Source organism: Triticum aestivum, chromosome 2B, assembly GCF_018294505.1.
Source record: "Triticum aestivum cultivar Chinese Spring chromosome 2B, IWGSC CS RefSeq v2.1, whole genome shotgun sequence".
In the NCBI taxonomy this organism is placed as follows: domain Eukaryota; kingdom Viridiplantae; phylum Streptophyta; class Magnoliopsida; order Poales; family Poaceae; genus Triticum; species Triticum aestivum.
This window is the reverse complement of record NC_057798.1, coordinates 39,844,605-39,870,294: the sequence shown is the minus strand read 5'-3', so window position 1 is coordinate 39,870,294 and position 25,690 is coordinate 39,844,605. Positions and strand designations below refer to the sequence as shown.

The following is a 25,690-nucleotide window of genomic DNA, read 5'->3' as shown; positions in this document are numbered from 1 at the left end:
CACGAGGGTGGAGGGCACGCTCCCTACCTCGTGGGCCCCTCGGAGCTCTCCTGACCTAGTTCCTTCGCCTATATATACTCTTATACCCTAAAAACATCAGGGAGAGCCATGAAAACACTTTTCCACCACCGCAACCTTCTGTACCCATGAGATCCCATCTAGGGGCCTTTTCCGGTGTCCTGACGAAGGGGGATTCGATCATGGAGGGCTTCTACATCAACACTATTACCCTACCGATGAAGCGTGAGTAGTTTATCATAGACCTACGGGTCCATAGCTAGTAGCTAGATGGCTTCTTCTGTCTCTTTGATTATCCATACCGTGTTCTCCTCGATGTTCTTGGAGATCTATTCCATGTAATATTCTTTTGCGGTTTGTTTGCCGAGATCCGATGAATTGTGGATTTATGATCAGATTATCTATAAATATTATTTGAGTCTTCTCTGAATTCTTTTATTCATGATTTGATATCTTTGCAAGTCTCTTCGAATTATCGGTTTAGTTTGGCCTACTAGATTGGTTTGTCTTGCAATGGGAGAAGTGCTTAGCTTTGGGTTCAATCTTGCGGTGTCCTTTCCCAGTGACAGTAGGGGCAGCAAGACACGCAATGTATTGTTGCCATCGAGGATAAAAAGATGGGGTTTTCATCATATTGCCTGAGTTATATATATCCTCTACATCGCGTCATATTACTTAATGCGTTACTCCGTTCTTTATGAACTTAATACTCTAGATGCAAGCTGGATAGCGGTCGATGTGTGGAGTAATAGTAGTAGATGCAGAATTGTTTCGGTCTACTTGACACGGACGTGATGCCTGTATTCATGATCATTGCCTTAGATATCGTCATAATTATGCGCTCTTCTATGAATTGCTCGGCAGTAATTTGTTCACCCACCGTATTATTTGCTATCTTGAGAGAAGCCACTAGTGAAACCTATGGGCCCCGGGTCTCTTTTCCATCGTATAAGTTCTATTTTATATCATACTAGTTTTCGATCTACTATTTTGCAATCTTTTACTTTCCGGTCTATAAACCAAAAACACCAAAAATATTTACTTTACCGTTTATCTATCCCTATCAGATCTCCCTTTTGCAAGTAACCATGAAGGGATTGACAACCCCTTTATCGCGTTGGGTGCAAGTTTGTTTATTGTTTGTGCAGGTATTCGGTGACTTGTGCGTAGTCTCCTACTAGATTGATACCTTGGTTCTCAAACTGAGGGAAATACTTACTCTACTTTGCTGCAGCACCCTTTCCTCTTCAAGGGAAAAAACCAACGCAAGGTCAAGAAGTAGGAGGAAGAATTTCTGGTGTCATTTCCGGCGGGATCTACGTCAAGTCAATACATACCAAGTACCCATCATAACGCACAATATTTATTTTTGAGACAAGGAAAGATGTTCAGTCATATGCTTAGATAAATATGAATTTGAAGATGAGCCTAGAAGAGAAGAAACTGAGGGTCTACAAGCAGACAAGCATTGACAATAGGTACAGAGGAAAATATAAAAAGTTCCATCTAGAAGTAGATGTTGACGTTTTAGTTGTTTATCTTATTTTCTTGCACAATTTCTATTACGGACAAACAATAGACAACTTCATGGTTTAATTGATCTCTCTGGCTTGCATGATTTAATGGTTCATTGAATAGTTTGACGGTTTAGTTGGTCTTCCACTTTTTACAATATGGAAAGTAAGAACCAGGTTTTTTATATACAGTGGCATGTCTCCTGCATATACTATTCTTAGATCAATATCTCAAGTTAGTAGCTATTAACTAGTGGCCACAATGACTCATGAATGGTCTTTCGCAAAAAAAAATGACTCATGAATGGTGACACCCGATCTTGCTAAGATATGGAATAGAGAAATAAATAATATATGAGGTATAAGACCAGTACGTCCTTCTGGAGACCAGCTCAATGGAGGCCGGAAATTTTGAAAAAGTTTAATCTTTCAAGAATATCTAAAAAAAATTAAACATGTATATAAGGATGTAATGTATATTTGTGTAAATTTCAACATGAAATACCTTAAATTGCGACCTATACAAAAAAATAAATCATGGACTTTGAGCAATGAACCGTACATGTGCTAAAAAGCTGCATGCTTTTTTTTTTTTGGCACACCCTCATTCCAACGTGCTTCTTCATGAAAATTCAAACACATGTACATTATGCCTCCAGGTATGTGCGTATTTTGTTTCATCTTTTTTGAAATGTAAAAATATGAAATTTTATATATTTTTATAAATGGCCTCTATGGAACTCATCCTCGATTCAGGATTTTTGGGATAACACACCCTATCTGCGTAAAAAAAGTTATTTTCTTTCTTCTGCAAGGATTTATAACCAATGCCACTAATTCATTCTTTGTTTGAAAAACTCGGTGTTTATTTATCTTTCATAGTTTTTTTAGAGTAAAAGATTAACGAAGGAAGAAGATGAACGCCGACTGCTGATTTTCAATTTAATGGTTCCAAAGAAATCTGATGAATAGTCGCCCCCCTAAGTATACACGTGTGCTTTACCCCTAAAACCACAACCGATTATCATCCCAACACAATGTACACGAGAGCTAATAGCTATGGCCGCTGTTACGCTCTTCCTAGTCCTCCTTCCTGCTTCGGCCGCATCGGAGGAGGCAATGACGCACATCAAGGTATACTGGCACGATGTGTAATGCAGGCGGAGCCCAGCGCACATCAAGGTATACTGGCACCATGTGTAATGCAGGCCGAGCCCGACGTCGGTGTAGGTGTCACCCACACCGTGGACCAACGCCTCTCTGTTCTTGTGATGTTCTAAAGGCACAGAAGCAAGCGCACAAACCTGTTAATAGCTGCCACTACTGTAAGTCATCACCCCAAAAGAGCACAATCCAGCAACCCCAACCGTGCATCAGCGAGAACCTGAGCTACAGTTATGCTTTTATTACTGAAAGGTAAGATAATATAAGTTGGCGAATTGAACACTATGGGGCAGGTTCCTCTCGAAGCCACACATACTCCCTAAATCTAGTATGTAAACCATGTTCTTGTCTCACTAGTAGAAAAGGGGGCATCAGTCCCGGTTTACTAATGCCTCCCCCTTTAGTCCCGGTTCAAACTGGAACCGGGACTAAAGGTCGCGGCCACGTGGAGCTCCACCTTTAGTCCCGGTTTGTAACACCAACCGGGACTAAAGGAAATTTTATGTTTTTATTTTAATTTTTTATTTTTTTTATTTTCAAATTTCTGAATTATTTTAACCTCTAATCACCACCCCTGATCACTGCTCAATTTATCCTCTAATCTCTAATCACTTCTCATCATTCCTAATCATCTAACTTCCCGAACGGTCACCCATCCTCCCACTCCCCTAACCTGAGCACGCTTAACTTCCGGGTTCTATTCTCCCTCGTTTCCAAGTCTGCACTTGTTGTTTTCCTGACAATAGTAAGATGTCAATCCTATTAACCCTCAGGAATTTTCGTGAGCATGAAGTGACACATTTCACTGTTTGAGTTTGAAACTATTGTTTTAAAAAACAATAATTATTTAGTAACACTAATATTTCTTGAATAATTAGTTTGACCATTGTTTGACCACAATTTGACCACATTTTGACCACATTTGACCAAAATTCAAAATAACCGAAATAATTATTTAGTAACACTAATATTCTAGAATAATTAGTTTGACCATTGTTTGACCACAGTTTGAAATTTTTTCGATTTTTTCCACTCTAGATCTTAAAAGCCCCGTAACTTTTTTTATGTTAGGTTTTTGAGGATTTTGAAAATGTTTAACGGGGTTTCCCCAGTTAAATTTGGATGTAACTTTTCGAGTAGATGATTTTTCATAAAAAAACTTTTTCATCCGAGTCAGTATGCAAAAGTTATGCCCATTTTACTAAATTTAGAGAGATTTTACAAATAAAGTCGAAATTCACATTTGCAAATTTTCCCAACAACTAGACCACATATCACATGGGAAACTTATTTTTTTATATTTTTTGGACATTTTCGTCATTTTCTTTTATTTTTTTAAAAACTGAAAAGGCGATCGGGGGTGGAGTTTGAAAATGTGACCTTTAGTACCGGTTTGTGCCATGAACCGGTACTAATGCCTCAAACCCCATTAGTACCGGTTGGTGGCTCGAACCGGGACTAAAGGTCTAACCTTTAGTCCCGGTTGGTGCCACGAACCGGTACTAATGGGCATCGCATCCTTTAGTCCCGGTTCATGGCACCAACCGGGACTAAAAGGTCCAGACGAACCGGGACAAATGACCCACGTGGCCCCTGGGCGCACGAACCGGGACTAATGCCCCCATTAGTCCCGGTCCTAGACTGAACCGGGACTAATGGGCTAACCCAGGGTGGACCAAAGCCCTCTTTTCTACTAGTGCCTGCTGCAACAACTCAGGAAAACATAAATCCAAACTTCAGTTTCCAGCCCAGAAAAGTGAAGCTCCTGATCTAAAACTGACTTCACACATTTATGCTCCCTCATGCAGAGGAAGGATTAAGCTGACTGAGCTGTCCTAAACCCGACTAAATCACACCAAATGCTCCCCTATCAATGCTTACTATTACTAAGCAATTTAATCCTGGTAGAACTGAGCATTATTTAGTCAGGCCATGAGCATATTGAGTGAGTCGGGCCACAAAGCGGTCCAAGTTGTTGGGTTAATAAGACGTGGCGATGAGCTGGGCGTATCAGGCGCGTGTATGGGCGCGCGCCGGACGTGTTGGTGGGTCCAGTGTGTGCGTGCGTGTGGAGCACACGGGCGTGTCCGTGGGCTAGTACACCGTAGGTGTGAGTGCGTGTTTTGATCGTTGGCGAACCATACGGGGTGATCGGGAAGGTTCTGTTGGTGCTCACCACGAGAAGTGCACGTAGCGGGCGCGGCCAGAGCATGCAGAACGTGGGAAAGGTCGCGGGCGAGTGGAGGCGTGCGTGTGTGCCCGGCGCGATGGCTCGGGGTATAAAGCTGCGTGGTGACGTTGTAACGAATTGACATGATTGAGTTCGTGCTAGAGGGAAGAAAAGAGGCGTTCGTGCGCCAGAAAACTCATGTGTCCATTGCCTGCTTTGATCTTCTTCTTCCTCCTTTTTCTGTCGTTCGTGTCCAGAGAGTGAGCGAGGTGCAGAGAGAGTGAGAGGTAGAACTAGGGTTTAGGGTTTTGTCCCAACATTTGGTATCCGAGCGACGGGGATGTCGAAGCTCGCCGGAGATGTCTCCCGTCTCGTGCGCCGGCGGATCGGGCGGATCGCTGCCGCAGCCGGTACTAATGCTCACCAGTGAGAATTACACCGTGTGGGCCATCAAGGTCGACGCAAACCTCGACGCGGATGGGCTGTGGGAGGCAGTGGTGGTGCCAGAGGACGCGGCGACGACGGTGATCGAGAAGAAGGATAAGCCGACGTGGGCCTACCTGCTCGGTGCGCTCGCGGAGGACCTGCTGCTGCAGGTGGCTTTAAAGAAGATAATGGCGGAGGTCTTGGCCAGCCTCAAGGCCAGGTTCGTCGGCGCGGATCGCGTGCGGGCGGCGCGGCTGGGCACACTCCGCGGGGAGTTCGAGCTCCTGCGCAAGCGGAGGGCGAGTCGCTGGACGCGTTCCCCGGCAAGCTCGGAGGGATGGAAGCGCGCTTCGCTGGGCTCGGCTCAACTCTTGAGGACGCCTCGCTCGTGAAGAGGCTGCTCGACTCGGTGCCGAACCGCCTGTACGCGGCGGTGGCCGGGATCGAGCAGTTTTGCGATGTCGGGATGATGGCGTTCGAGGAGGCCCTGGGTCGTCTGAAGGCCCTTGACAAACGGCTATGGCGACGCGAGCAAACGGGCGGCGAGCGATCGGAAGACGCACTCATGTTCACGGCGGCGCAATGGCGGGCGCGGGAGTGGCGGCAGGGAGGTGTGCAGCACGACAACGTTTGGAGCGAGGCGTGGGGAAGGGGTGGCAATGGGTGCGGCTGCTGCTATAAGTGTGGTGAGCGTGGCCATTTCAAGCGTGAGTGCCCGCTGCTGCGCAAGGCACCGGCGGTGGAGCCCGCGCTGCTGGCGGACGGCGTCATCGAGTACGTCGGGCTCCACTGAGCCACGGCTTAGGGGGGTGAGTGTTGGGCTAATAAGTCGTGGCGATGAGCTGGGCGCGTCGGGCGCGTGTATGGGCGTGCGCCGGACGTGTTCGACGCCTCGGGTCCGTGGCGGGTCGAGTCTGTGCGTGTGCATGGAGCACATGGGCGTGTCCGTGGGTTAGTACACTGTAGGTGTGAGTGCGTGTGTTTTTTTCGAAAAGGGGGACTCCCTGGCTCTGCATCAGAATGATGCATACAGCCACATTTATAGATAAATAAAGAGGTTCAACAAGGTCTTATAGTCTGAAAGCAAAAACACGGAAAGCTCACAAAGAGCCACAACGCCAAAAACAAAAGGCCCAAAAGCCACAACCGCTGGCATAACAAAGATAGGTAAACTAATCGACTATCCTATTACATGACCGCCATCCAAACCGGTTGAAGATATCCCGCGCTATCATCTCCCACCGGACAGATCCAGTAACCAAACGCTCCCTGGCCTCCGTCGGAGTGAGTAACGACCACATACGGATCAGCGCAGTAGCTCGGAATGAAACCTGCAAAAAATGGATAATTGTTGTTCTGTTAAAAGGCAAATCATTTCTGCAGTTCCAAATTTCCCATAACAACGCACATACTCCTATGCGAATGTGTCTAGCTATTTCGGACTCTATCCCAACAAGTCACTTCCAAATAACGTACTGACCGAGTTCGGAGGAGTAATGTTAAAGGCAATTTACACCGTGTGCCACAAAACTCTCGCCAAAGGGCAATCAAAGAAGAGGTGCTTGATAGTTTCATCCCGATCACAAAAACTACACCTAGTAGATCCTGTCCAATTGCGCTTAACCAAATTATCCTTTGTTAAAATGACTTGTTTATATACAAACCACATAAACACTTTAATTTTCAAAGGAACTTTGACTTTCCAAACATGTTTGGAGCTAGGAATGTGAGTGCGTGTGTTGATCGTTGGCGAACCATGCGGGGCGATCGGGCAGGTTCTGTTGGTGCTCACCGCGAGAAGCGCGCGTAGCGGGCGCGGCGAGAGCATGCAGAACCTGGAAAAGGTCGCGGGCGAGTGGAGGTGTGGGTGCGTGCCCGGTGCGCTGGCTCGGGGCATAAAGCCGCGTGGTGACGTTGTAACGAATTGACATGATCGATTTCGTGCTCGAGGGAAGAAAAGAGGCGTTCGTGCGCCGGAAAACTCCTGTGTACATTTCCTGCTTTGATCTTCTTCTTCCTCCCTCTTCTGCTGTTCGTGTCCAGAGAGTGAGCGAGGTGCAGAGAGAGTGAGAGGTAGAGCTAGGGTTTAGGGTTTTGTCCCAATACAAGTATCTCCAGAGTCGGGGTCAGTTTAACCAACTTGCATCTCAAAAGGGCGTGAACTCATTTGGATCAATCAATCTTCACTTTATTTCATCTTTTGTCATAACTAGATTAGAGGGCATAGCCAAAGAAGGCGAAAGACAGATACAACAAGTTGACAAGGCCACAATGGACTTCATTCTCTTCATTAGGTATCTTCTCATGTGTATAGTATAATGAAACAGACTAAATGGTAGATCTCCCCGCCAAGAACTTATACAGGTAGGACATGAGACTAGCTAAACAGGCTCTTTCTTTTAGACATGCTGCTGCCTATTCCGTTTTCTCTCGTCCATGTTGTCCATGCTGACAAGTATCAGAAGTGGATTTTGTTTCACAGCTTGCCGTATTGTACCTCGAGTCCTTTTCGTAGGGAGGAGTCATATAGTGCCTAAACACAAGCGCTATGCCGCAGGCAAAGGCACCAATCATAAATTCCACACCGGTGCTGTGAAGACTGAAGACACATCAATCAGAAATATCTATACGAGGTGTTATAATAAATCCGAGGCACTCCGTCGATCATCCGAGGACCAAGCAATTACATGAGCACGACACCGAAATTTGTTAACGAGGTTCACCGATATGGCTACATCCCCGGAGCCTGACTATGGGCGCTCCTCCCCATGACACCGATACAATACCGCATCCGGTCGCCCTGGACACCGGCACATGCCGCCGGCTTCCCCTGCGTTCTGGTGCTATTATGTTGGCATAGTTACATCGTGTGTCTACCCCCGCTATATAAGAGAGGCCTAGGATACAAGTGTCCTACTAGGACACGACACATCCTATGTAAACACGATACAACTACAAGTCAAACTGTAACCTACCTTGTACACTATATTCGACACAACTCTAACAAACTCCACCTTGGCGAATATTCTCCACCACCTTGAGTTCGTCCATGCGGCAAACTTCCATGTACATTGGACTTGAGTTTATCCCATGAGCACCGCTGCTACTCCAAAGACTCCATGTGACTCCACCTACAACTTGTAGTCCCTTCTTTTCTTGACCACAGTCAACACTCGAGCGAAATTAAGTTCCACATTACTCTAGTTTGCGCTCCCAACTTCCAGAGTATCAGTCCAACGCCATCACACACTGATCGCTGACCTGCGTGAAAGTGAACAACTCACATATTGGGTGTCACACATAAGAGTTACCTGAACTCAACATCATCGCTCCTTTCTTGACCGCCTGTCTGAAACTTGAAGGAAATTCACCATTGCTTGTAGTCATCCCGAGTCAAATTCGCAGTTGTCTCACCACATGTATGACCACCAGAGCCCTGGCCCGTCTCCATGCCTCGTGCGTACCGCACACCACGCCGCTATTACCGCGTCAAGCCTCCGCTGTCCTGGTCGAGTCTCAAGGGTCGCAAAACCACACCACTCAACCCCCACTGCAGAGTACCACTGATCATCACCGACCGATGACGAGTTTCACGCTTCCATCAGACCACTGGGCTCCAGCCCGAATTGCGTGTCACTCGCTTTTCCTGCTGAATAGGCTTCGACTCTCTGTCGACTTACGCCGTAGCCCCTCAATCCAGCTCCATCTTCAACATGACTCCATGGTAGATGATCAGTCCACCCACGCGCCTCGTCGACTTCAAGCTTCGTGTATACATCACCTTGAATCAGTCCCGCGCCATAGTCTTGTCAAAGCCACACAAGCCTCGGGCTTGTGCCACGTGTTTCCACGCCCCAGAAGTCGGTCACCATCAGCATCACGCTTCTATGTCGTTGTCGCCGATACCACCACCGTCTTCTGTACCAACCGACTTGCGTCGATCCGTCAGACTGTCCAGTCCGACCCAGCCGAACATATCCGACTGCACGACATGCTCCAAACTCCACGAGGCTTATACACATGTCGTTATCCTTGCCACGCACACCATTGACCCTCACGCTACCATCCTCATACACAACCATGTACAAATAAATAAAGCCAAACTCCACCATATAAGCCTTCCCGTGTGCACTTCACTGCCAAGATCAATGGAAAAATCTCCAAACTCCACCACATGCATATGTAGGCTCTTGGTCCATTAGCTTTTCCAACCGATAGCACCTAAGTCTCTTGTGTGTAGCATATTTTGTTCTCAACAAATCCTCGCTCTTTGTGATCACACCAGCAGCATCAATCGGCCACTCCTTGAGCCGGCCACGTACCAAACAGCCTCCCAAGTGCCGCAGCAGACCGCATCGCTTTCCTGGCTGCCGCACACGCGCTCCTTTAGCAGCCACGTGCTTTACCAGTCTACCTGCCCTCAAGTGCCACGCCCGCACTTGGGCTTCGCTTGGCCCGCGTGCCCCCGCAGCTTGCTCGGCCTGCTGCCTCTACCAAACCAATCCAGTGATCGATCTCCTGAAAACTCCGCTGCTTGCACGTTCCGCCGTCGCCGCTCCGACAGTGACTTGGAAATCTCGCCGATAACTCTGCTCCTTACTGATGTTTCACCGCTTCTGATTGCTATACCCAAGCACGACGCACGCCGTCGCGAATCCTTCCGCTTCGAGCAACCGGTCGATCCTTGCGACCACACGCCGCCGATTCCGATCGAGTCCTTGCACGTAGCCAGATTTCGTCGACAGCTTCGTGTTTTCTCCTTCTAGATCAACGATTCTGCAACTTCTCGAACCTTGCTCATGATACCACTTGTTATAATAAATCCGAGGCACTCCATCGATCATCCGAGGACCAAGCAATCATACGAGCACGGCACCGAGATTTGTTAACGAGGTTCACCGATATGGCTACATCCCCGGGGCCTGACTATGGGCGCTCCTCCCCATGACACCGCTACAATACCGCACCCGGTCGCCCTGGACACCGGCACATGCCGCCGGCTTCCCCTGCGTTCGGTGCTATTATATTGGCATAGGTTACATCATGTGTCTACCCCCGCTATATAAGAGAGGCCTAGGATACAAGTGTCCTACTAGGACACGACACATCCTATGTAAACACGATACAACTACAAGTCCAATTGTAACCTACCTTGTACACTATATTCGACACAACTCTAACATGAGGAAAATAATATACTGGACACACGATTGAAACTCAATAGGGCCTATGTCTTCAGTCCCCTCCAATACCAAAAGGAACAAAAAAATATGATTATGTGAACAAGAGGATAAAATGACAGAAATATGAAAATGACTAAAGCGACAAATATGTATCTCTCTCCAGCTCCCAAGTTCATAAGTGTCCAGAATATTGACTATATCATATGTAAATTGGAATGGTGCCAGCTTTGTGATATGATGTATATGATGAAGTGGTGGCCTATATAAGCAAACCGAGCAGCCGGGCAGAGAGATCAATTAACAGAAATATTGGCTTTCCTACCCCTCTCCGTGCAAGCCCTTTACCTATGTACTTGCTCGTACTCATGAGTTCTAGTAAATTATCTCTAAAACCATCAAGTGGTTGTGCACCTAACTCTAATAAATTCTTTCCTGCGCCCACCCAACCGACAAAACCTTACTTTCAAATATCTAGCAGCTATCCACAAAACCCATGAGCTGTGAACCACCGCTCCTATAACAAAACGCCCGCCCCAAAGTTGATAGAGAAGGATCATGTGTGTACCAGCCGGCAAAGTCTTCCTTGCTGCCTCTTGCTAGTGTCATAATTCTGCTGCAAATCAGAGTTGAATAAAATATCAAGCTTGTTTCGTTTATATGTAAGTAAGAGAAGGCAGACATAATATATAGCAGAGACCAATAAAAACCATTTATTAACCCAAAGGTCCTCATACTGAGATATTTTCCCTGGTCAGATAAACCACTTCTTCGGTACAACCCCCTGAACACATCAACGGTCAAGATCTGTCCATACCTCTTCATTATAAAGTGTAGGATTGTCTTTATAGAAAATACGACGCAGAGATATATCACGTTTTGAGTCCATCTTGGGCCGGCCCATTAGTGAGTATGTACGATAGCACTGATCCAAAATCCAAAAAAACAATGAGCCTACTAGGCATTGAACACAGGACCTCCGGGGGTTCTAAATTTGCTGATAGCCACCAAAACCGTCATACTTAGGTGATACTTATGGAGCGCCATTCTTTATCACCTAGAGTGGATGAATTGCAGGTGTTTTTTAATTAGAAATACAGTAGCAGATCAAAATAGGTACTGTACAGCCTGGCCGGACATTCTATCTAAAGCGTTTATTATAGAATAAAAAAACTAATGTGTTTTTCATCTTTTGGAATATTTTTCGAAAACATGGATATTTTTCAAGATACGAAAAAATCAAAATTTTAACTTCTTTTGGAAACGCGGATTTTCTTCAAATTTCTGATCCTCTTTTATGAAAAATACTTTGATTTTGTGAATATTTTTCAAATTCTCTGAACAGCTTTTCAGAATTGTCAACATTCTTCGGAAACTGCAGACATTTTGTCGAAAAGAAGAATAATTTGTCAAATTTGACAACAATTTGTTGAAAACATGAACAATTTTTAAATTTATGAACATTTAAAAATGCAAACAGTTTTAAAAATTGGCGAGCATTATTCTAAAACACAAAAAAAATTCAAATTTGCAAATATTTTTTCTGATATACTAACCTTTTCTGAAAACATTTCTTATTCTCTAGGGCCTAAGCATTTTTTTTGTTGCAATTATTTTCGTTTTTCTTCTCTTGTTGCTAATCCATTTTTCTACTTTTGAACTTTATTATTCTTTATGAAACTTGTTTAAAATTTGAAAATTTGTTTGGCATAACATAAAATGTTCTTGTTTTCAAATATTGTTTAAAATTCTAAAAACTATTCTGGAATTTCACAAAATGTTCCAATTTTCAAATTTTTTGTTCACAAATTTAAGAAATGTATGCGTTTCGAAAAAGTTGATGATTTTTTGAAAAACGTACGTTGTTTGCAATATTTGTTCAAAATTTTCATCATTTTTTTGTAGTTTGTTAACAATTTTGGGAAAGAGTTTTCAAGATAGGAGCATTTTCATAAACACTTTGAAATTCCAAAATTGTTGAAAAATTTCAATAAATTGTTAGGAAAAAATAAAATGTTTTATGTTCAGTGATAATGACGGGAATTATAAATACACTCATCTAACTGGTATTTTTTAGGCTATGGATAAATGATCCCAGCTTCTTGTAAGAGTCTGGCATGGACACATATGTATCCATGCCTGGTTTGAATGACTTCCGACACCGTATCCACGTTTTGACACATTTTGACATTAATCGGCTTTTTTCACCAAGAAAATTGAAAAAATGCAAAATTTGGCAAAAAGTCAAATAATTTGGCATGGTGCCTTGAATTGGTCATACAAGACTATGAAAAAAATAGGGTCATTTAAGGAATGTCGAGAAATTAGGTGCTCCCAAACATATACTTCTGGCCTATTCAAACGCTCTCCATTGAACATGGTATTTCTTTGGAAATATCATACATACCCCCAACTTTTGGAAGCAAGTGGGCATGCCCATGTTAGCCATCCATGCCTGGTCTGAATGACTTCCGATACCGTATGCATGTTGCGACACATCCAACCTTTTTTCTACATTTTCTTACCGAGAAAAGTCTAGAAAAAATGCAAAACTTGTCGGAAACCAAAACAACTTGTCATGGTTCATTGAATTTGTCATACGAGGCCATGAAAAAAATTAGGGTCATTTCAAGGATGTCGAAAAACAACGTGCTCTTTGACATACCCTTCTGGCCAACCTGAACACCCTCCGTTGAACATGGTGTTTTCGTGGACATCCTGGGAATTACCATAACTTTTCCCACTGGGTGGACATGCCCATGGTAGGCATCCATGTTGGGGGTGAACTACTTCCGACACCATATGCAAGTTGCGACACATCTAGCCATTTATCGACCTTTTTGACAGAGAAACCTTTAGAAATGCAAAATTTGTCGAAAACCCAAGCAACTTGGATTTGTGTCTTGAATTGGTCATACAAACCCACTGAAAAAAAATATTGGGGGCATGGATGCCTACCATGGGCATGCCACCTACTGGCAAATGTTGGGGTCATTTCAAGAATGTCCAAAAAAACACCATGTTCAACGTAGCATGTCCGAGTAATCATCCACGCCAGGTTTGAAGGAAAAATGTATTTAAATCATAATATATATAGATACTTAAAACTATCATTTTAAGTTTCTAACATAACTAACAAATACAAAATGATAAAATTGAAAACAACAAATGCTTTTTTAAGCATTTCATAAATATTTAAACAAAAAAGAATTAAAATCATAATTTAAAATAGTTACTTAAAACTATTATTTTTCTATTCCGATTTTTTGGATAGGTTTCAAAAAATAATAAAGTTTAAAAAGGAGAAAAGACAAATTTTAAAAAAATATAGAAAAACGAAAAAAATAGAAAAGTAAAAAAAATATTAGGCCTTGCCCAAGTAAGCGACGGCATCGGTTCTGTTGGGTGACTATTGGAATTTGTTCGGAATTTAAAAATGTTATCATTTTCAAAAAAAATATTTTCAATAAGTTGTTCACAAACTGGAAAAATGTTTGGGAAAATTTGGAACACTTCTCTGATATCATTTATTTAGTCTCATTTCTGAAAAATGTTTTGGAATTTAATTTTTTTCGTGCTCTCAAAAAATAATTATTTTCACAATTTCTTTATGCTTTCCAAAAATTATTCACATTTTGACATTCTGAGAAAATAATTAAAGAGACGAACATTTTTTGAAATAACCTTACATTTTTTGAAAACACAAGTACTTTTTAAATTTGTGAACAAAATTTGGAAATAACAAACTTTTCAAATTTTGAACAACATATTGAAAGCGCGGGCATTTTTTTGAAAAAGAAAGAAGAAACATAACTGGAAAAGAAAATAAATAAATAAAAAGAAATCATGGAAACAAGACCAGTTCACAAAGTCTTTCTAAAACCTTTTTAAAATTCCCAGCCCATCCATTACTTAAGATGTCTAGCGTTAGATCACTCACGAAAGGTATCGTATCGCAGTGGTCCTGGTCGCACTTAATGTTTCAAGTGATGGTGGGTGCGATTCCCAACTTGTGCAATCCTTGTTCACTATTTTTGACCGCATGCCGTCCCAAATGGGCCGGCCCAAGTTTTCTACAGAAGTAGATTAAATTTCTATAGTGAACAAGATCAGCCCATAACTTTTGCATTGGAGATAAAACAAAAAGATTTGTTTTCCTTTGAACAACTCAAACTAATGCACAGCTCAATCTGTAAACGTACATGGACTCGAAATATCACCTTAAACTGTGGTTCTCCAAGCATGTAATATTTGCGTGCCGACGTAGTGCCAACCATGTAGCTCGTGAACTAGCTTTCATTGGACGCATGTATGAACCAAACCACTACATAGAGTGGGAGTCAGATGTACCAGCCCCTGTGGCTGTTTGTGCTCAAGGCGACCTGCCTAAGCACCGTTAAAGTTCAATAAAGCTCTGCTTTACCTCAAAAAAAAACGAAACATGAATGATTCAGATTTAGATTTATGCAGACCAACGCTCTCTTCAATCAGCAAATGTCCATTCCGCTCAGTCACACTAACCCTAGGTAGATTCACCCAAACTAACTCCTGGATTCAGTACTGACAATGGTTCATTATCATGCAAGGAATTATGCAAAGAAAATTAATGATGCATCATCGGTAACCCTAATTGACAGTGACAGAAGCATACGGGCATGCCAAATTGCGCTGAAAATCATCGGTCAAACCCTAAGCCAGCACGGTGACTCGTCATCAACTGTGGGATAAAAAGATTCATCATGATTATGAGCAGGTACCTACCGTCGTGATCATGTTGGCTGGAGGGTTGCGGCGGCCGACCTTGCCGCAGAAGCGAGCGGCCGGCGCCGACTGCCATAGAGCGAGTCCAACAGCAGATCGGAGCATCGCCATGGCCGAAATTGTCTCGCGCGCTCCAATTGAGGGCTGGTGGAAGATGCAGCGAGGAGGACGATCGGGGATCTCCGGTCGCGACGGCCTCCGCCTCTCGAGCTCGACTCGCTGTGGCGGCAACGCGCTGGGTGTGATCAAGGCCTACATGCGACGTCACAAAGTTCGTTGCAAACAAGCCTAGCGTGAACGTTTTTTCGGTTGCACAGGATAAATCAGCGCAATCGATCAGCCCCCGCTGAAATGATATGAACGCACGCAGAAAAGCCTAGCGTGAAATGTGCCATGTCTGTTTTTTTTGACACAGTACCAAGGTAGAGGCTCATACATATGTATATACACTGAACTCTATGAACGCACGCATCCACATCCTACCCCTATAATCAGCTCCGAGAAAGTAAGCCAACAAATCATCTTGAGATTGACAAAGTTCGCACATACGCCTTCGTTGTAGACAGTGGCGGCGACAGGAAATAAAGGCAGGGTATTCATCCAATTTTTTTTTCTCTAAATGTAGTATATGAACCAAACAACACAACACTAGTAATATATGAACAAAACAACACTAGCATAACGGCAATAGCAATATTTCAATGTATCAGACCATAACGACATGAATAATAAGTACCTTTTGATTGATAGAGTGATGATATCCTTCTTACAATATAACTTTGCGGTCGCCTTTTTGGAAAAGATTGATGACATCTTCATCCTTCACTTGATTGAAAGATTCTCTCTCAACAAATGTAACCAAACAATTGTTCAAATATTCATCACCCATTTTGTTCCTTAGCTTATTCTTCACATGGCTCATTGAAGACAACACCCTTTCAACACTAGCAGTAGCTACTGGCAGAATCAATACCAACTTAAGAAGCTTATAAACAGTATGATATTGTTCATGCTTGTTTGTCTCAACAAGCATAACTGAAAGTTGACATAAATTTTTCAGGTTTTGAAACCTTTCATCTCTACGCACATTAATAACATACATGTTTAGTTGCCATGGAAGTCTTGCCAGTTCATCATTTGTAAAATCAGAAGCATAAAATTTTGTAGCAAGCCTAACCAACTTATCTTGGTCATAAGCAGCAAATAGATGAAGTGGACAGAATGCTGCCATGCAAGAAAGTAGCTCCGTGTTTACCTCATCAAATCTGCCATTCAGCTCACTGATTTGCCTATCACTGACACCCACAAACATATCAACCTTGAAGCGGTGGTAATTGATCACACCATTACATAAACCCCTTCTAGGCCGGCCAACGGGAAAGTAAGGACCCTCCATATCAACAACTTTGATCTTATGCTTTGTACAAAAAGATGTGACCTTTGTGAGAAAATCATCCCATCCAGCATCGGTCCTCAAAGCCTCCAAGTAATACTTTGTGTCACCAACAAGCTCAATAGCATGAACAATATCTTCGTCTTGCTTTTGCAAAGCTCTACACAACTCATCTGTATATCCAAATATTTCTTGCATCAAGTGCGCCATGAAAACAAACTCAAATGATCGAAATATTGTCTCTATGGATAGAGCCGCTTGTGCCTCCGCACCATGGTACTCGTCTGCAATCTTGCGAAAGTGCACTATACATAGAGATGATATGGTTCACAGTTTTGAAGTGAGAGCCCCAACGTGTATCACATGGCCTTCCCAAACCCATTTCCTGATTCACCCACTCCCTGTTTCTACTTCTTCCAATTCCATTGCATCAATGAGTTCTTCAGCCTGAGCTATCCGAAGCATTCTCATATTTTTACAAGACATGCAAAGACCATTTAACAAGTGTGCAAGATGCTGAAAGAACCAAGTACAATCACCACTCTCCTTAGCAACAGCAACAAGAGTTAACTGTAGTTGATGGGCAAAACAATGAACATAGTAGGCAGAAGGGGACTCATCCATAATCAGTTTTTTCAGGCCATTAGCATTACCTCTCATGTTACTAGCTCCATCATATCCTTGCCCACGAACCATTGCAAAGGTCAAATTGTAGTCCATAAGCATTTTCTGAATTGGAGCTTTTAGTGTCTGAGAGGTAGTATCTTCAACATGAGCAAGACCAAGAAAACTTACAACCGCCCTTCCTTTCTTATCAACATAACGCAAGCAAACAGCCAACTGTTCATTCTAATACACATCACTAGACTCATATGCAAGTATTGCAAAATGACCACCATCAAGTTCTTCAATGACTAGTTTAGTAGTCTCTTGTGCACAACATTTTATCACCTCTTGTTGCATATCATGGTGAGTCATCTTGCAGTTCCGTGGAGCATTCTTGAGAACAACCCTGTCAACCTCTTCAAAATTTCCTGCTAGCCAATTTAGAAGCTCAAGGAAATTTCCTTTATTTAGTGAGTCTTCACTTTCATCATGTCCTCTAAATGCCAAGCCTTGGCGCAACAGAAATCTCACACACTTGAGTGTCCATGTCAAACGCTGTTTATACAAAGCCTTGTATTGTGAGGTGTTGGAAGCAACAGACTCCCAAATTGATGTTTGTGGTGTAGTGAACATATCATACTTCTCTTGAGCTTCAGCGTGAGCACTACTTACATTGCCAACATGCCTTGTCAATCTTGCTTTCATGTTCCAGTTTCTAAACCCACCTTAACAAATGAATCTCCACCGGGGCTTTTTGTTTTATCCTTGAACAAATAGCAAACAAAGCAGAAAGCAGCCTCTTTGTCCACACTATACTCTAGCCACTTGTAATCCTTAAACCAAGAAGGACAAAAGCGACGTTGTAATCCACTTATGTCTCTGTACTCAAAATTATGTTTCTTTGGTTGACATGCCCCCAACTCGATGTATCTCCTTCTAACTTTATCCTGATCATTGACATTGTACCTAGAGATGGGGATCCGTTTCCCCGGATCTGGCTCAAGTGCTTCCAAATCTACTTCAAATTGAACTTCATCATTTGCTTCATCATCTTCTATAATTGGGGCTGGGGAGCCACTCTCAAGTTCTGTGTGACTATGATCTGGTTCATGTGCTTGCACTAGTGCCAGTTGCAGATTGCTCTCAACATCAGGAGGAATGCTACTGCTCTCAACTTCAACATCAGGAGGATTTGGTGTAGATGTGGAAGTTCTTTCATTTGCCTTTGAAGCTCTTTCCCACAATGCAACAATGCTAACACCCTTCTTCTTCATCTATGATACAAGATCAGAAAAGGATATATTAGCAATCTACCAAAATATACTCTGAAAATTGGTAGGTTAAAAATTAAAATATCAAAATTTCAATCTAGCAACCTGGTTGTTCCACCAAACTAGATGTACTAGCAGTAATGTGTACTACCTCCGTCCGGGTTTATTGGTCCTCATTGTATTTTGTGCCAAATTTTGACCATAGATTAAACTAACAAAATGTTCACGCATGTCACCGAACATTATATTTTTGAAAACTATGTTCAAATACAAATGCAATGATATATTTTTTCTTGACATGCATTAACATTTTGTTAGTTAAATCTTTAGTCAAAAGTTGACACAAACTATAAAGGGGACCTATAAACCAGGATGGAGGTAGTACTAGGAAGAAGCAAGCAACCTGCTCTGCTGGTCACTCCAGCAAACTACATTAAAATAGCAAAACTGCAGTCTAGCAAACTACTGGCCAGATACTAAATTAGGAACTGGCTGGCCTTAAGAACGATTGCAGATTTGCTATTCGTCCGGATACTAAACGCCAGCAAACTAGTACTAGTACTCATTTTAATCTGTAGTTTTGTACGCGCTATAGGAACTGCCGAACTGGCTGGGGGCTGGCCTTCTTACTTTCTTAGGGGAAGAGATCAAGAGAACTAGAGAGAGAAGACATGGACAAGGAGAATAGAACCTGGACGCTAGGCGGACGCCGGCCGCCGGCGGCTCCGCTTGCCGCTGCTCCGTCGCCGCCGCCGCCGCAGCAGGCACTAGGTTAGGTTGGGGAACGAACGACCGAGTGGGGACTGGGGAACGGATTCGGGTCGAGGTCAAACGAATCAGCGAAACGAGGTGCCGAGGTGGTCAGCCGTGTTGGACTCGCTGTGTGGGCTGCAGTACTGGTGGGCTGTAGGCCTGTGGGTCGCCGAATAATACATATAATTAATTTTTTGGGCCAAATCTTTGGTATTCACATGAATACACGTGAATACCCCTGCCGCGGCCACTGGTTGTAGACGGGAATGTCTTCTCCCACTCAAGGTACATGGGCCGAACGCCTGCAATAATTTTAGAAAAATGCAAGCACCAATGTCAAGTGTAGACTTGAATCCTGCTGGTAAGCTGGCGATAACACTCGGTCCTACTAACCATTCAACTACCGATTGACTCGCAACATGATAAGTGTATATATTTGTACGAAAGTGGAGACATGGCAAACTTCCTAAAATGTAATTGTTAACTAGAAAATCATGGCATAAATGCGGTGTTTGATAAGAGAATAGCATAAAACTACCGCTTTTCGGGCTAGACTTCTAAAAGTCTACCACATTTTTGTTTGCCGCAAATACCTACTAGGTTGGTTCTTTTTCCAAAAAAACCCTACTAGGTTGGTGGTTTGTTGTTTCAAAAAACCAAATTGACCATGTGATTTAAAATTGATCCGGTTTATAACCAGTCGGCCCGCTCCTAAACATATTGTTTGTTTGACTGTTAACTTACACATGGGGCCCACATGTAGGCTACCTCTTCCTTCCTCTGATCTCTCCATCTCTCGAACACGGTCTCTCCCCTCCGAGCCAGCGACCTTCTCCCCTCCCAAGTCGGCGACGACTCTCCCCTCCCCAGCCTCCCTCTCTCGCCCGCTGCCGGAAACCTCACGGGAGAGTTAATGGTGGCATGTCGGTACTCACATGGGAGTTCGGTCGGCATGCCACAGGCAACCAGGGAGTGCGCAACTTCGTCGTCTCCCCTCCGTACATCCACGCGACGGTCCTGCTCCTCGCAAGTGGCGTACGGGGTGACACGCAGAGGGAGCTCCTGTCATGCCTAGATTCACAATCGCTTGTCGACGTGCAACGCATCACAACATCGTTGACCAAGCTTGGTGGCCTAACATGAACTTGCGCGTCCGGTTCGGCCGAAGTTCTTTGTGCTAGCCACATCTGCAGCTGTGGCAGCAGGACTGGCACTAAGGAGTCCGTTGACTTCTTGGTTGCCAAGCTAGCGAGGCCGCGATCAACCGCCTTCGTGGTGAGTGCGACAGACAATGTCATCCATGACGCCCCCCTTCTGCCTTGTCCACCTGACCATGGCGGTGGCCCTCATAGGTGCATTCCATTTCAATCTCCTCCCGATGGCTGTGGCCTTGTGGGGGAGAGAAAAGTTCTTCCAGGCATCAAATTCATTGAGCTTGATAGGAGAAGCGAAGAGTTTAACACGCTAGCTGAAGTTTTTATGGTGATTTGTTATATTTTCATGACACATAGCCGTTGTGTGGCACTTGCTACATGTGTCCATGTCTATGCAGCACTCTCAATGGTATTAAGGGCTGTCAGAATACACCTTTTTCGTAGGAACATGAGTAGATTGCGGGATTAGGAGCCGTTGGGAAACGGTACACTACTGATTTATTGTCATTACTATCGACCAAGCACAACAGACTATTGTACAAGATCGTGCGCTCCTCGTGGGGTAGACTACTAGGAAAAGGGCTTTAGATGATATGGACACTAATGACGCACCAGACATGTGGTGCGCCACTACTATATACTAATGACGCACCACGTGTTGGTGCGTCATTAGTGTCCAAATACTAATGGCGCATCACATACACGGTGCGTCATTAGTAACAATTTTTTTTTCAAAACTAGTAGTGACGCACCAGGGGATAGTGCGCCATTACTACTTAAACTAGTAATGGCACACCACATCCACGGTGCGCCACTAGTGAATTTTTTTCAATTTTTTTTATTTTTTTCAAAACTAGTAATGGCGCACCGTGGGTGTGGTGCGCCTAGTAATGGCGCACCACACTCACGGTGCACCATTACTAACTTTGACCCAAAATTCCCTCGAATGCACCCCTGACCGCCTTTTTAGTTAAAAAAAAGAAAATGATGGAAATGTCAAAAAAATAAAAGAAAATGTGATATGTGGTCTAGTTGTTGGGAAAATTTGCAAATGTGAATTTTGACTTTATTTACAAAATCTCTCTAGAATTTGTAAAACGGGCATAACTTTTGCATACTAACTCGGATGGAAAAGTTTTTTATATGAAAAATTATCTACTCGAAAAGTTACATCCGAATTTAACCGGGGAAACCCCGTTAAACATTTTCAAAATCCTCAAAAACCTAACAGAAAAAAAGTTATGGGGCTTTTAAGATCTGGAGGAAAAAAATTCAAAAAATTTCAAACTTACTAGTGGCGCAGTTTGCTAGGTGCGCCACTAGTAACAGAAAAAAAATTAGTTTCAATTTTTTTTTTCAGGAAGGTTTTTTCAAAATATGATACATAATATGAACGAAAGTTTGAAATAATTTTTCAAAATTTCATCACACTCATGAACATGAACAAAGTCCTAAACATCAACAGGGTTTAATAGGATTGATATGCTAGATATATCAACAAGTGCCTGTGAAGTGAGCTGGAGCTGGGGTTGGATAGAACTTTGAAGTTAACTGTGCTTGAGCTTGAGTAGTATGAAGATGGGTGACCTTTCGGGAAGTTTGGTCACGGAGTGTGATTTGACCTGAGATTAAGCATATTGACCCGAGACTAAGAAAAAAATGAAAAAAAATTGAAATTTTTTTTGAAAAAAATTTGTTACTAATTTTCGGGAAATTTTACGCGCCACATAGGAGTGCGCCATTACTAAGTGAGATAGTAATGGCGCACCTCTAGGCATACTAATGGCGCACCTCTAGACATACTAATGGCGCATCAGTGGTGCGCCATTAGTAAAAAATACTAGTGGCATGGTACTAGTGGCGCACCAGTACTGCACCATTAGAAAGCAAAACTGACGCGCCACTAGTAGGCCTTTTCCTAGCAGTGAGACCTTAACCAAGCATGGACGTGAGCTTACGTGGGCCAGGCTCGGCCAAAGGCTGCCTGGAGCGCGCCATATCTTAGGCCGAGCTGAGTCATGCCAAAAGAGTTATGGCATAAGCATATAGATTCCACTCACTGTAGCTCGTCGTGTTCTTCTCAAAAGTAGAATCGTTGGTTTTTCACTTGATAATGGCTGAAATTCGAAGGTTTACTAGATGAGAAAACAGAGCAATATGCAAATATGACAAAATAGGGTAAAATCACTGCGAGGTATATAACTGAAATTTTTGACAACATATACAATACCTTTGAACAACAACTAAAAAAACATTGAACAACAAGAACATTAAATTCTTCAGCTGTCGAGTGAGGAGAGTGCGCTCCTTGTTAGTGAGCAACCTCTGCTTGTAGAGGCTCCATGCGAGAGCTCATTCGGGCGTGGCGAGCGACAACTGGGAGGGTAGATTAAGAGGGAGTGGGTGAACGTGTGCATCATCATTACTAGCATGAGCTATGTCATTAAATGGTGTTATTGGCCATGTCCGGCTTTCAAGTTGGAGCTAAAATCTCTGTTCCAGTAATCCCACGAGCTAGATCAAGCAGACCTAGGCTTTGCCCAAGTTGAAAATAAGCCCACCTAAACAACTCAGCTTGATCAATTGGGTGGTCTATAAGTTGGTGAATGCCAAGAGGAAAATTATATAACTATCATGTTTCCCGCATGTAAAACTGTCCACTTGAGATGTTAGGGGAGAGGCCCTGCTTCAAGAAATCAAATTCATCCCACCTGCCAGGGTTACAGATGTTACTTGTCATGGAATCAAGGTGTCACTACTGGAATTGACATATACGTCGAGTGCCACGGACACTCGGCAAATGACCAATAACCGCCCGCAACGCATTTGCCGAGAGTTGTACTCGGCAAAGGCCACCCGGCGTACACCTCTCAGGCAAATAGGAATTCGCCGAGAGCCAGGGCAGGAGCACTCGGCGAAGAGTTTGGTGAGAGCAAGGGCAGGAGCACTCGGTGAAGAGTTTGGCGAGAGCCAAACAGTACCACTCGGCAAAATAAAGTGACTTCGCGTGGCTGGTTCCATGAGCTCTTTGTCGAGAGTGGCGCTGGGCAAAACTACCACAGCCAACTTCCAGCGCATGCCACTTTGTTGAGAGCCACACTCAGCAAAGATCCGTCCCCAGACCACTTTCTACTGCTTTTCCCTCGGATCCCTACCACAAAAATAGATATACAATACACAAACACGCATTTCAAGTCTCAGTGTATAACAACAAATTCACATGACCACTATATATAATAGTTCACACAAACTTCATTTGAAATCACAAGGTAACTCTCTGGTACAAATGCATAGTTACTAAACAATTATCACAAACTGAAGGAGAATTATCAAGTTCTTCTATCCATCGAACCCTATAAGCCGTTTCTAGCTACACTAGTGCAGAACTGGCCTTTAGTGCCGGTTCGTAATGGCCTTTAGTGCCGGTTCTCCAACCGGCACTAAAGAGTGGGGACTAAAGGTCCCCCCTTTAGTACCGGTTCGTCACGAACCGACGCTAAAGTGCGAACACGTGGCACGAGCCAGGCCCGGGTGCGCGTATGGCTTTAGTACCGGTTGGTAACACCAACCGGTACTAAATGTTTGGGTGTTTTTTTTTAATTTTTACTTTAGTTTTGTGTGTTCAATTTTAGTGATTGTTTTACATTATAATGAGTTGTTAAATCATTAGGTGAAAGTACCGCGGATTAGTTTCGTCTGGAGGATATCTAGCTAGCCATATATAGCTAGCTATAGCTAAGCGATCAAATATATATATATATATATATATATATATATATATATATATATATATATATATGCCATATCGATATTATATACTTGATCACCTAATTAGGTGATCAAGTATAATATATATGGATATGACATATATATAGTTGATCACTCAGGTAGGATCCATCCAGCTGAAACTAATGTGTGGTTTCTTTTATTAAATGATATAATAATTACTCATCATATCATCATATTATTAATATAAAAACTCTTGCATCATATCATCAACATACTCTAGAGCTAGTTAGCTAAAAATCATCGTAGTCGTCATTATCACTATTTAATCATCATGGTCATTACCGCTATCAAATCACCACCAACGGTAGCTTAAAGAAGAAACATTCACTTGTATCAGAAGCAAAAATATCATCGAGTTCAACATGATTGTCATGATATTATAAGCGTTCATATATAACACCACAAAAGCAAATTACTCTTTTAGATTAAGTTCAGAACGAAGAACACGGACGTGAAAGGACAAGTACTAAGAGCAGCATGCTAAATCACTCCTGCTAGCTACTCTCTGGTAAAATAGCATAGAACATGTATAACTCTCCTGATTCATCAAACTGGAGCATGCCGATGAACCTGTCTCCTAATCGTGGGTTGCGCTTCTCATTGCTGCCCCCTAGTACTTCTCTGCGATCGTTAACAATTTTCCTCAAATCTTTCACTATTAAGCATTCATCGCTTCTAGAAATCCTGAATGCATTAGTGTGCAATGCAGGATATCTTGGCCATAAGCTAACAATTGACATGCGACCTTTAGTCTCGATCCCCTGAGGCACAACTATCATCGGGAGTCCCTGTTGAAGAACATCGTATAGTACTTAATTAATATACTTAGCAATGAAAGTTTAGCAAAAAAATTATGTATGCAAAAGATGCACTGAGGACAAATAGTAAAAATCTTACCATCATTCCTAAATAGATGTGTCCCACTAGTAGAAAACACCTAATAGTCCCGGTTCGTAAGGGCCTTTAGTCCCGGTTCATGAACCGGGACTAATGGGTCGTTACTAATACCTCCACCCATTAGTCCCGGTTCAAACACGGACCAGGACCAATGTGCCTACACGTGGCACTGTGCGCCGAGCCCAGTCGGGGGGCCTTTGGTCCCGGTTGGAGGCACCAACCGGGACCAAAAGTCCATGATTTTTTAGAAAAGTGGCTGGTTTAGGGGTTTTGGGGGTTATTTTTAGGTTGTTATTAGCTAGCTAATAGAGAGAAGTGTCCTCTCTTATATCTTCGTCCTTGGTTTACCAACGCTGCTGCTATATATGTTCATTTCACCCGCTGATATAATAACTCATGCATGCTCGCATCATACATCATCATATATAATAACAAGTCCTACTAATCATGCATCATCATACAACTTCTCTACTCGTTATTAATAATAAGTCATACGATCATCATCCTCATAGTCATCAAACCTAACCCTACATAATTGTTCTTAGCACATGATCATCAGTATCAGGTAGGACATGATCTAAACACCCTTAAGGT

General features: G+C 43.1%; 1 pseudogene; it reads right to left on the bottom strand.

The window, feature by feature from the left end:
- Positions 1–7,707: 7,707 nt before the first annotated feature.
- Positions 7,708–15,344, bottom strand: LOC123038894 (uncharacterized; annotated as a pseudogene).
- Positions 15,345–25,690: the final 10,346 nt, after the last annotated feature.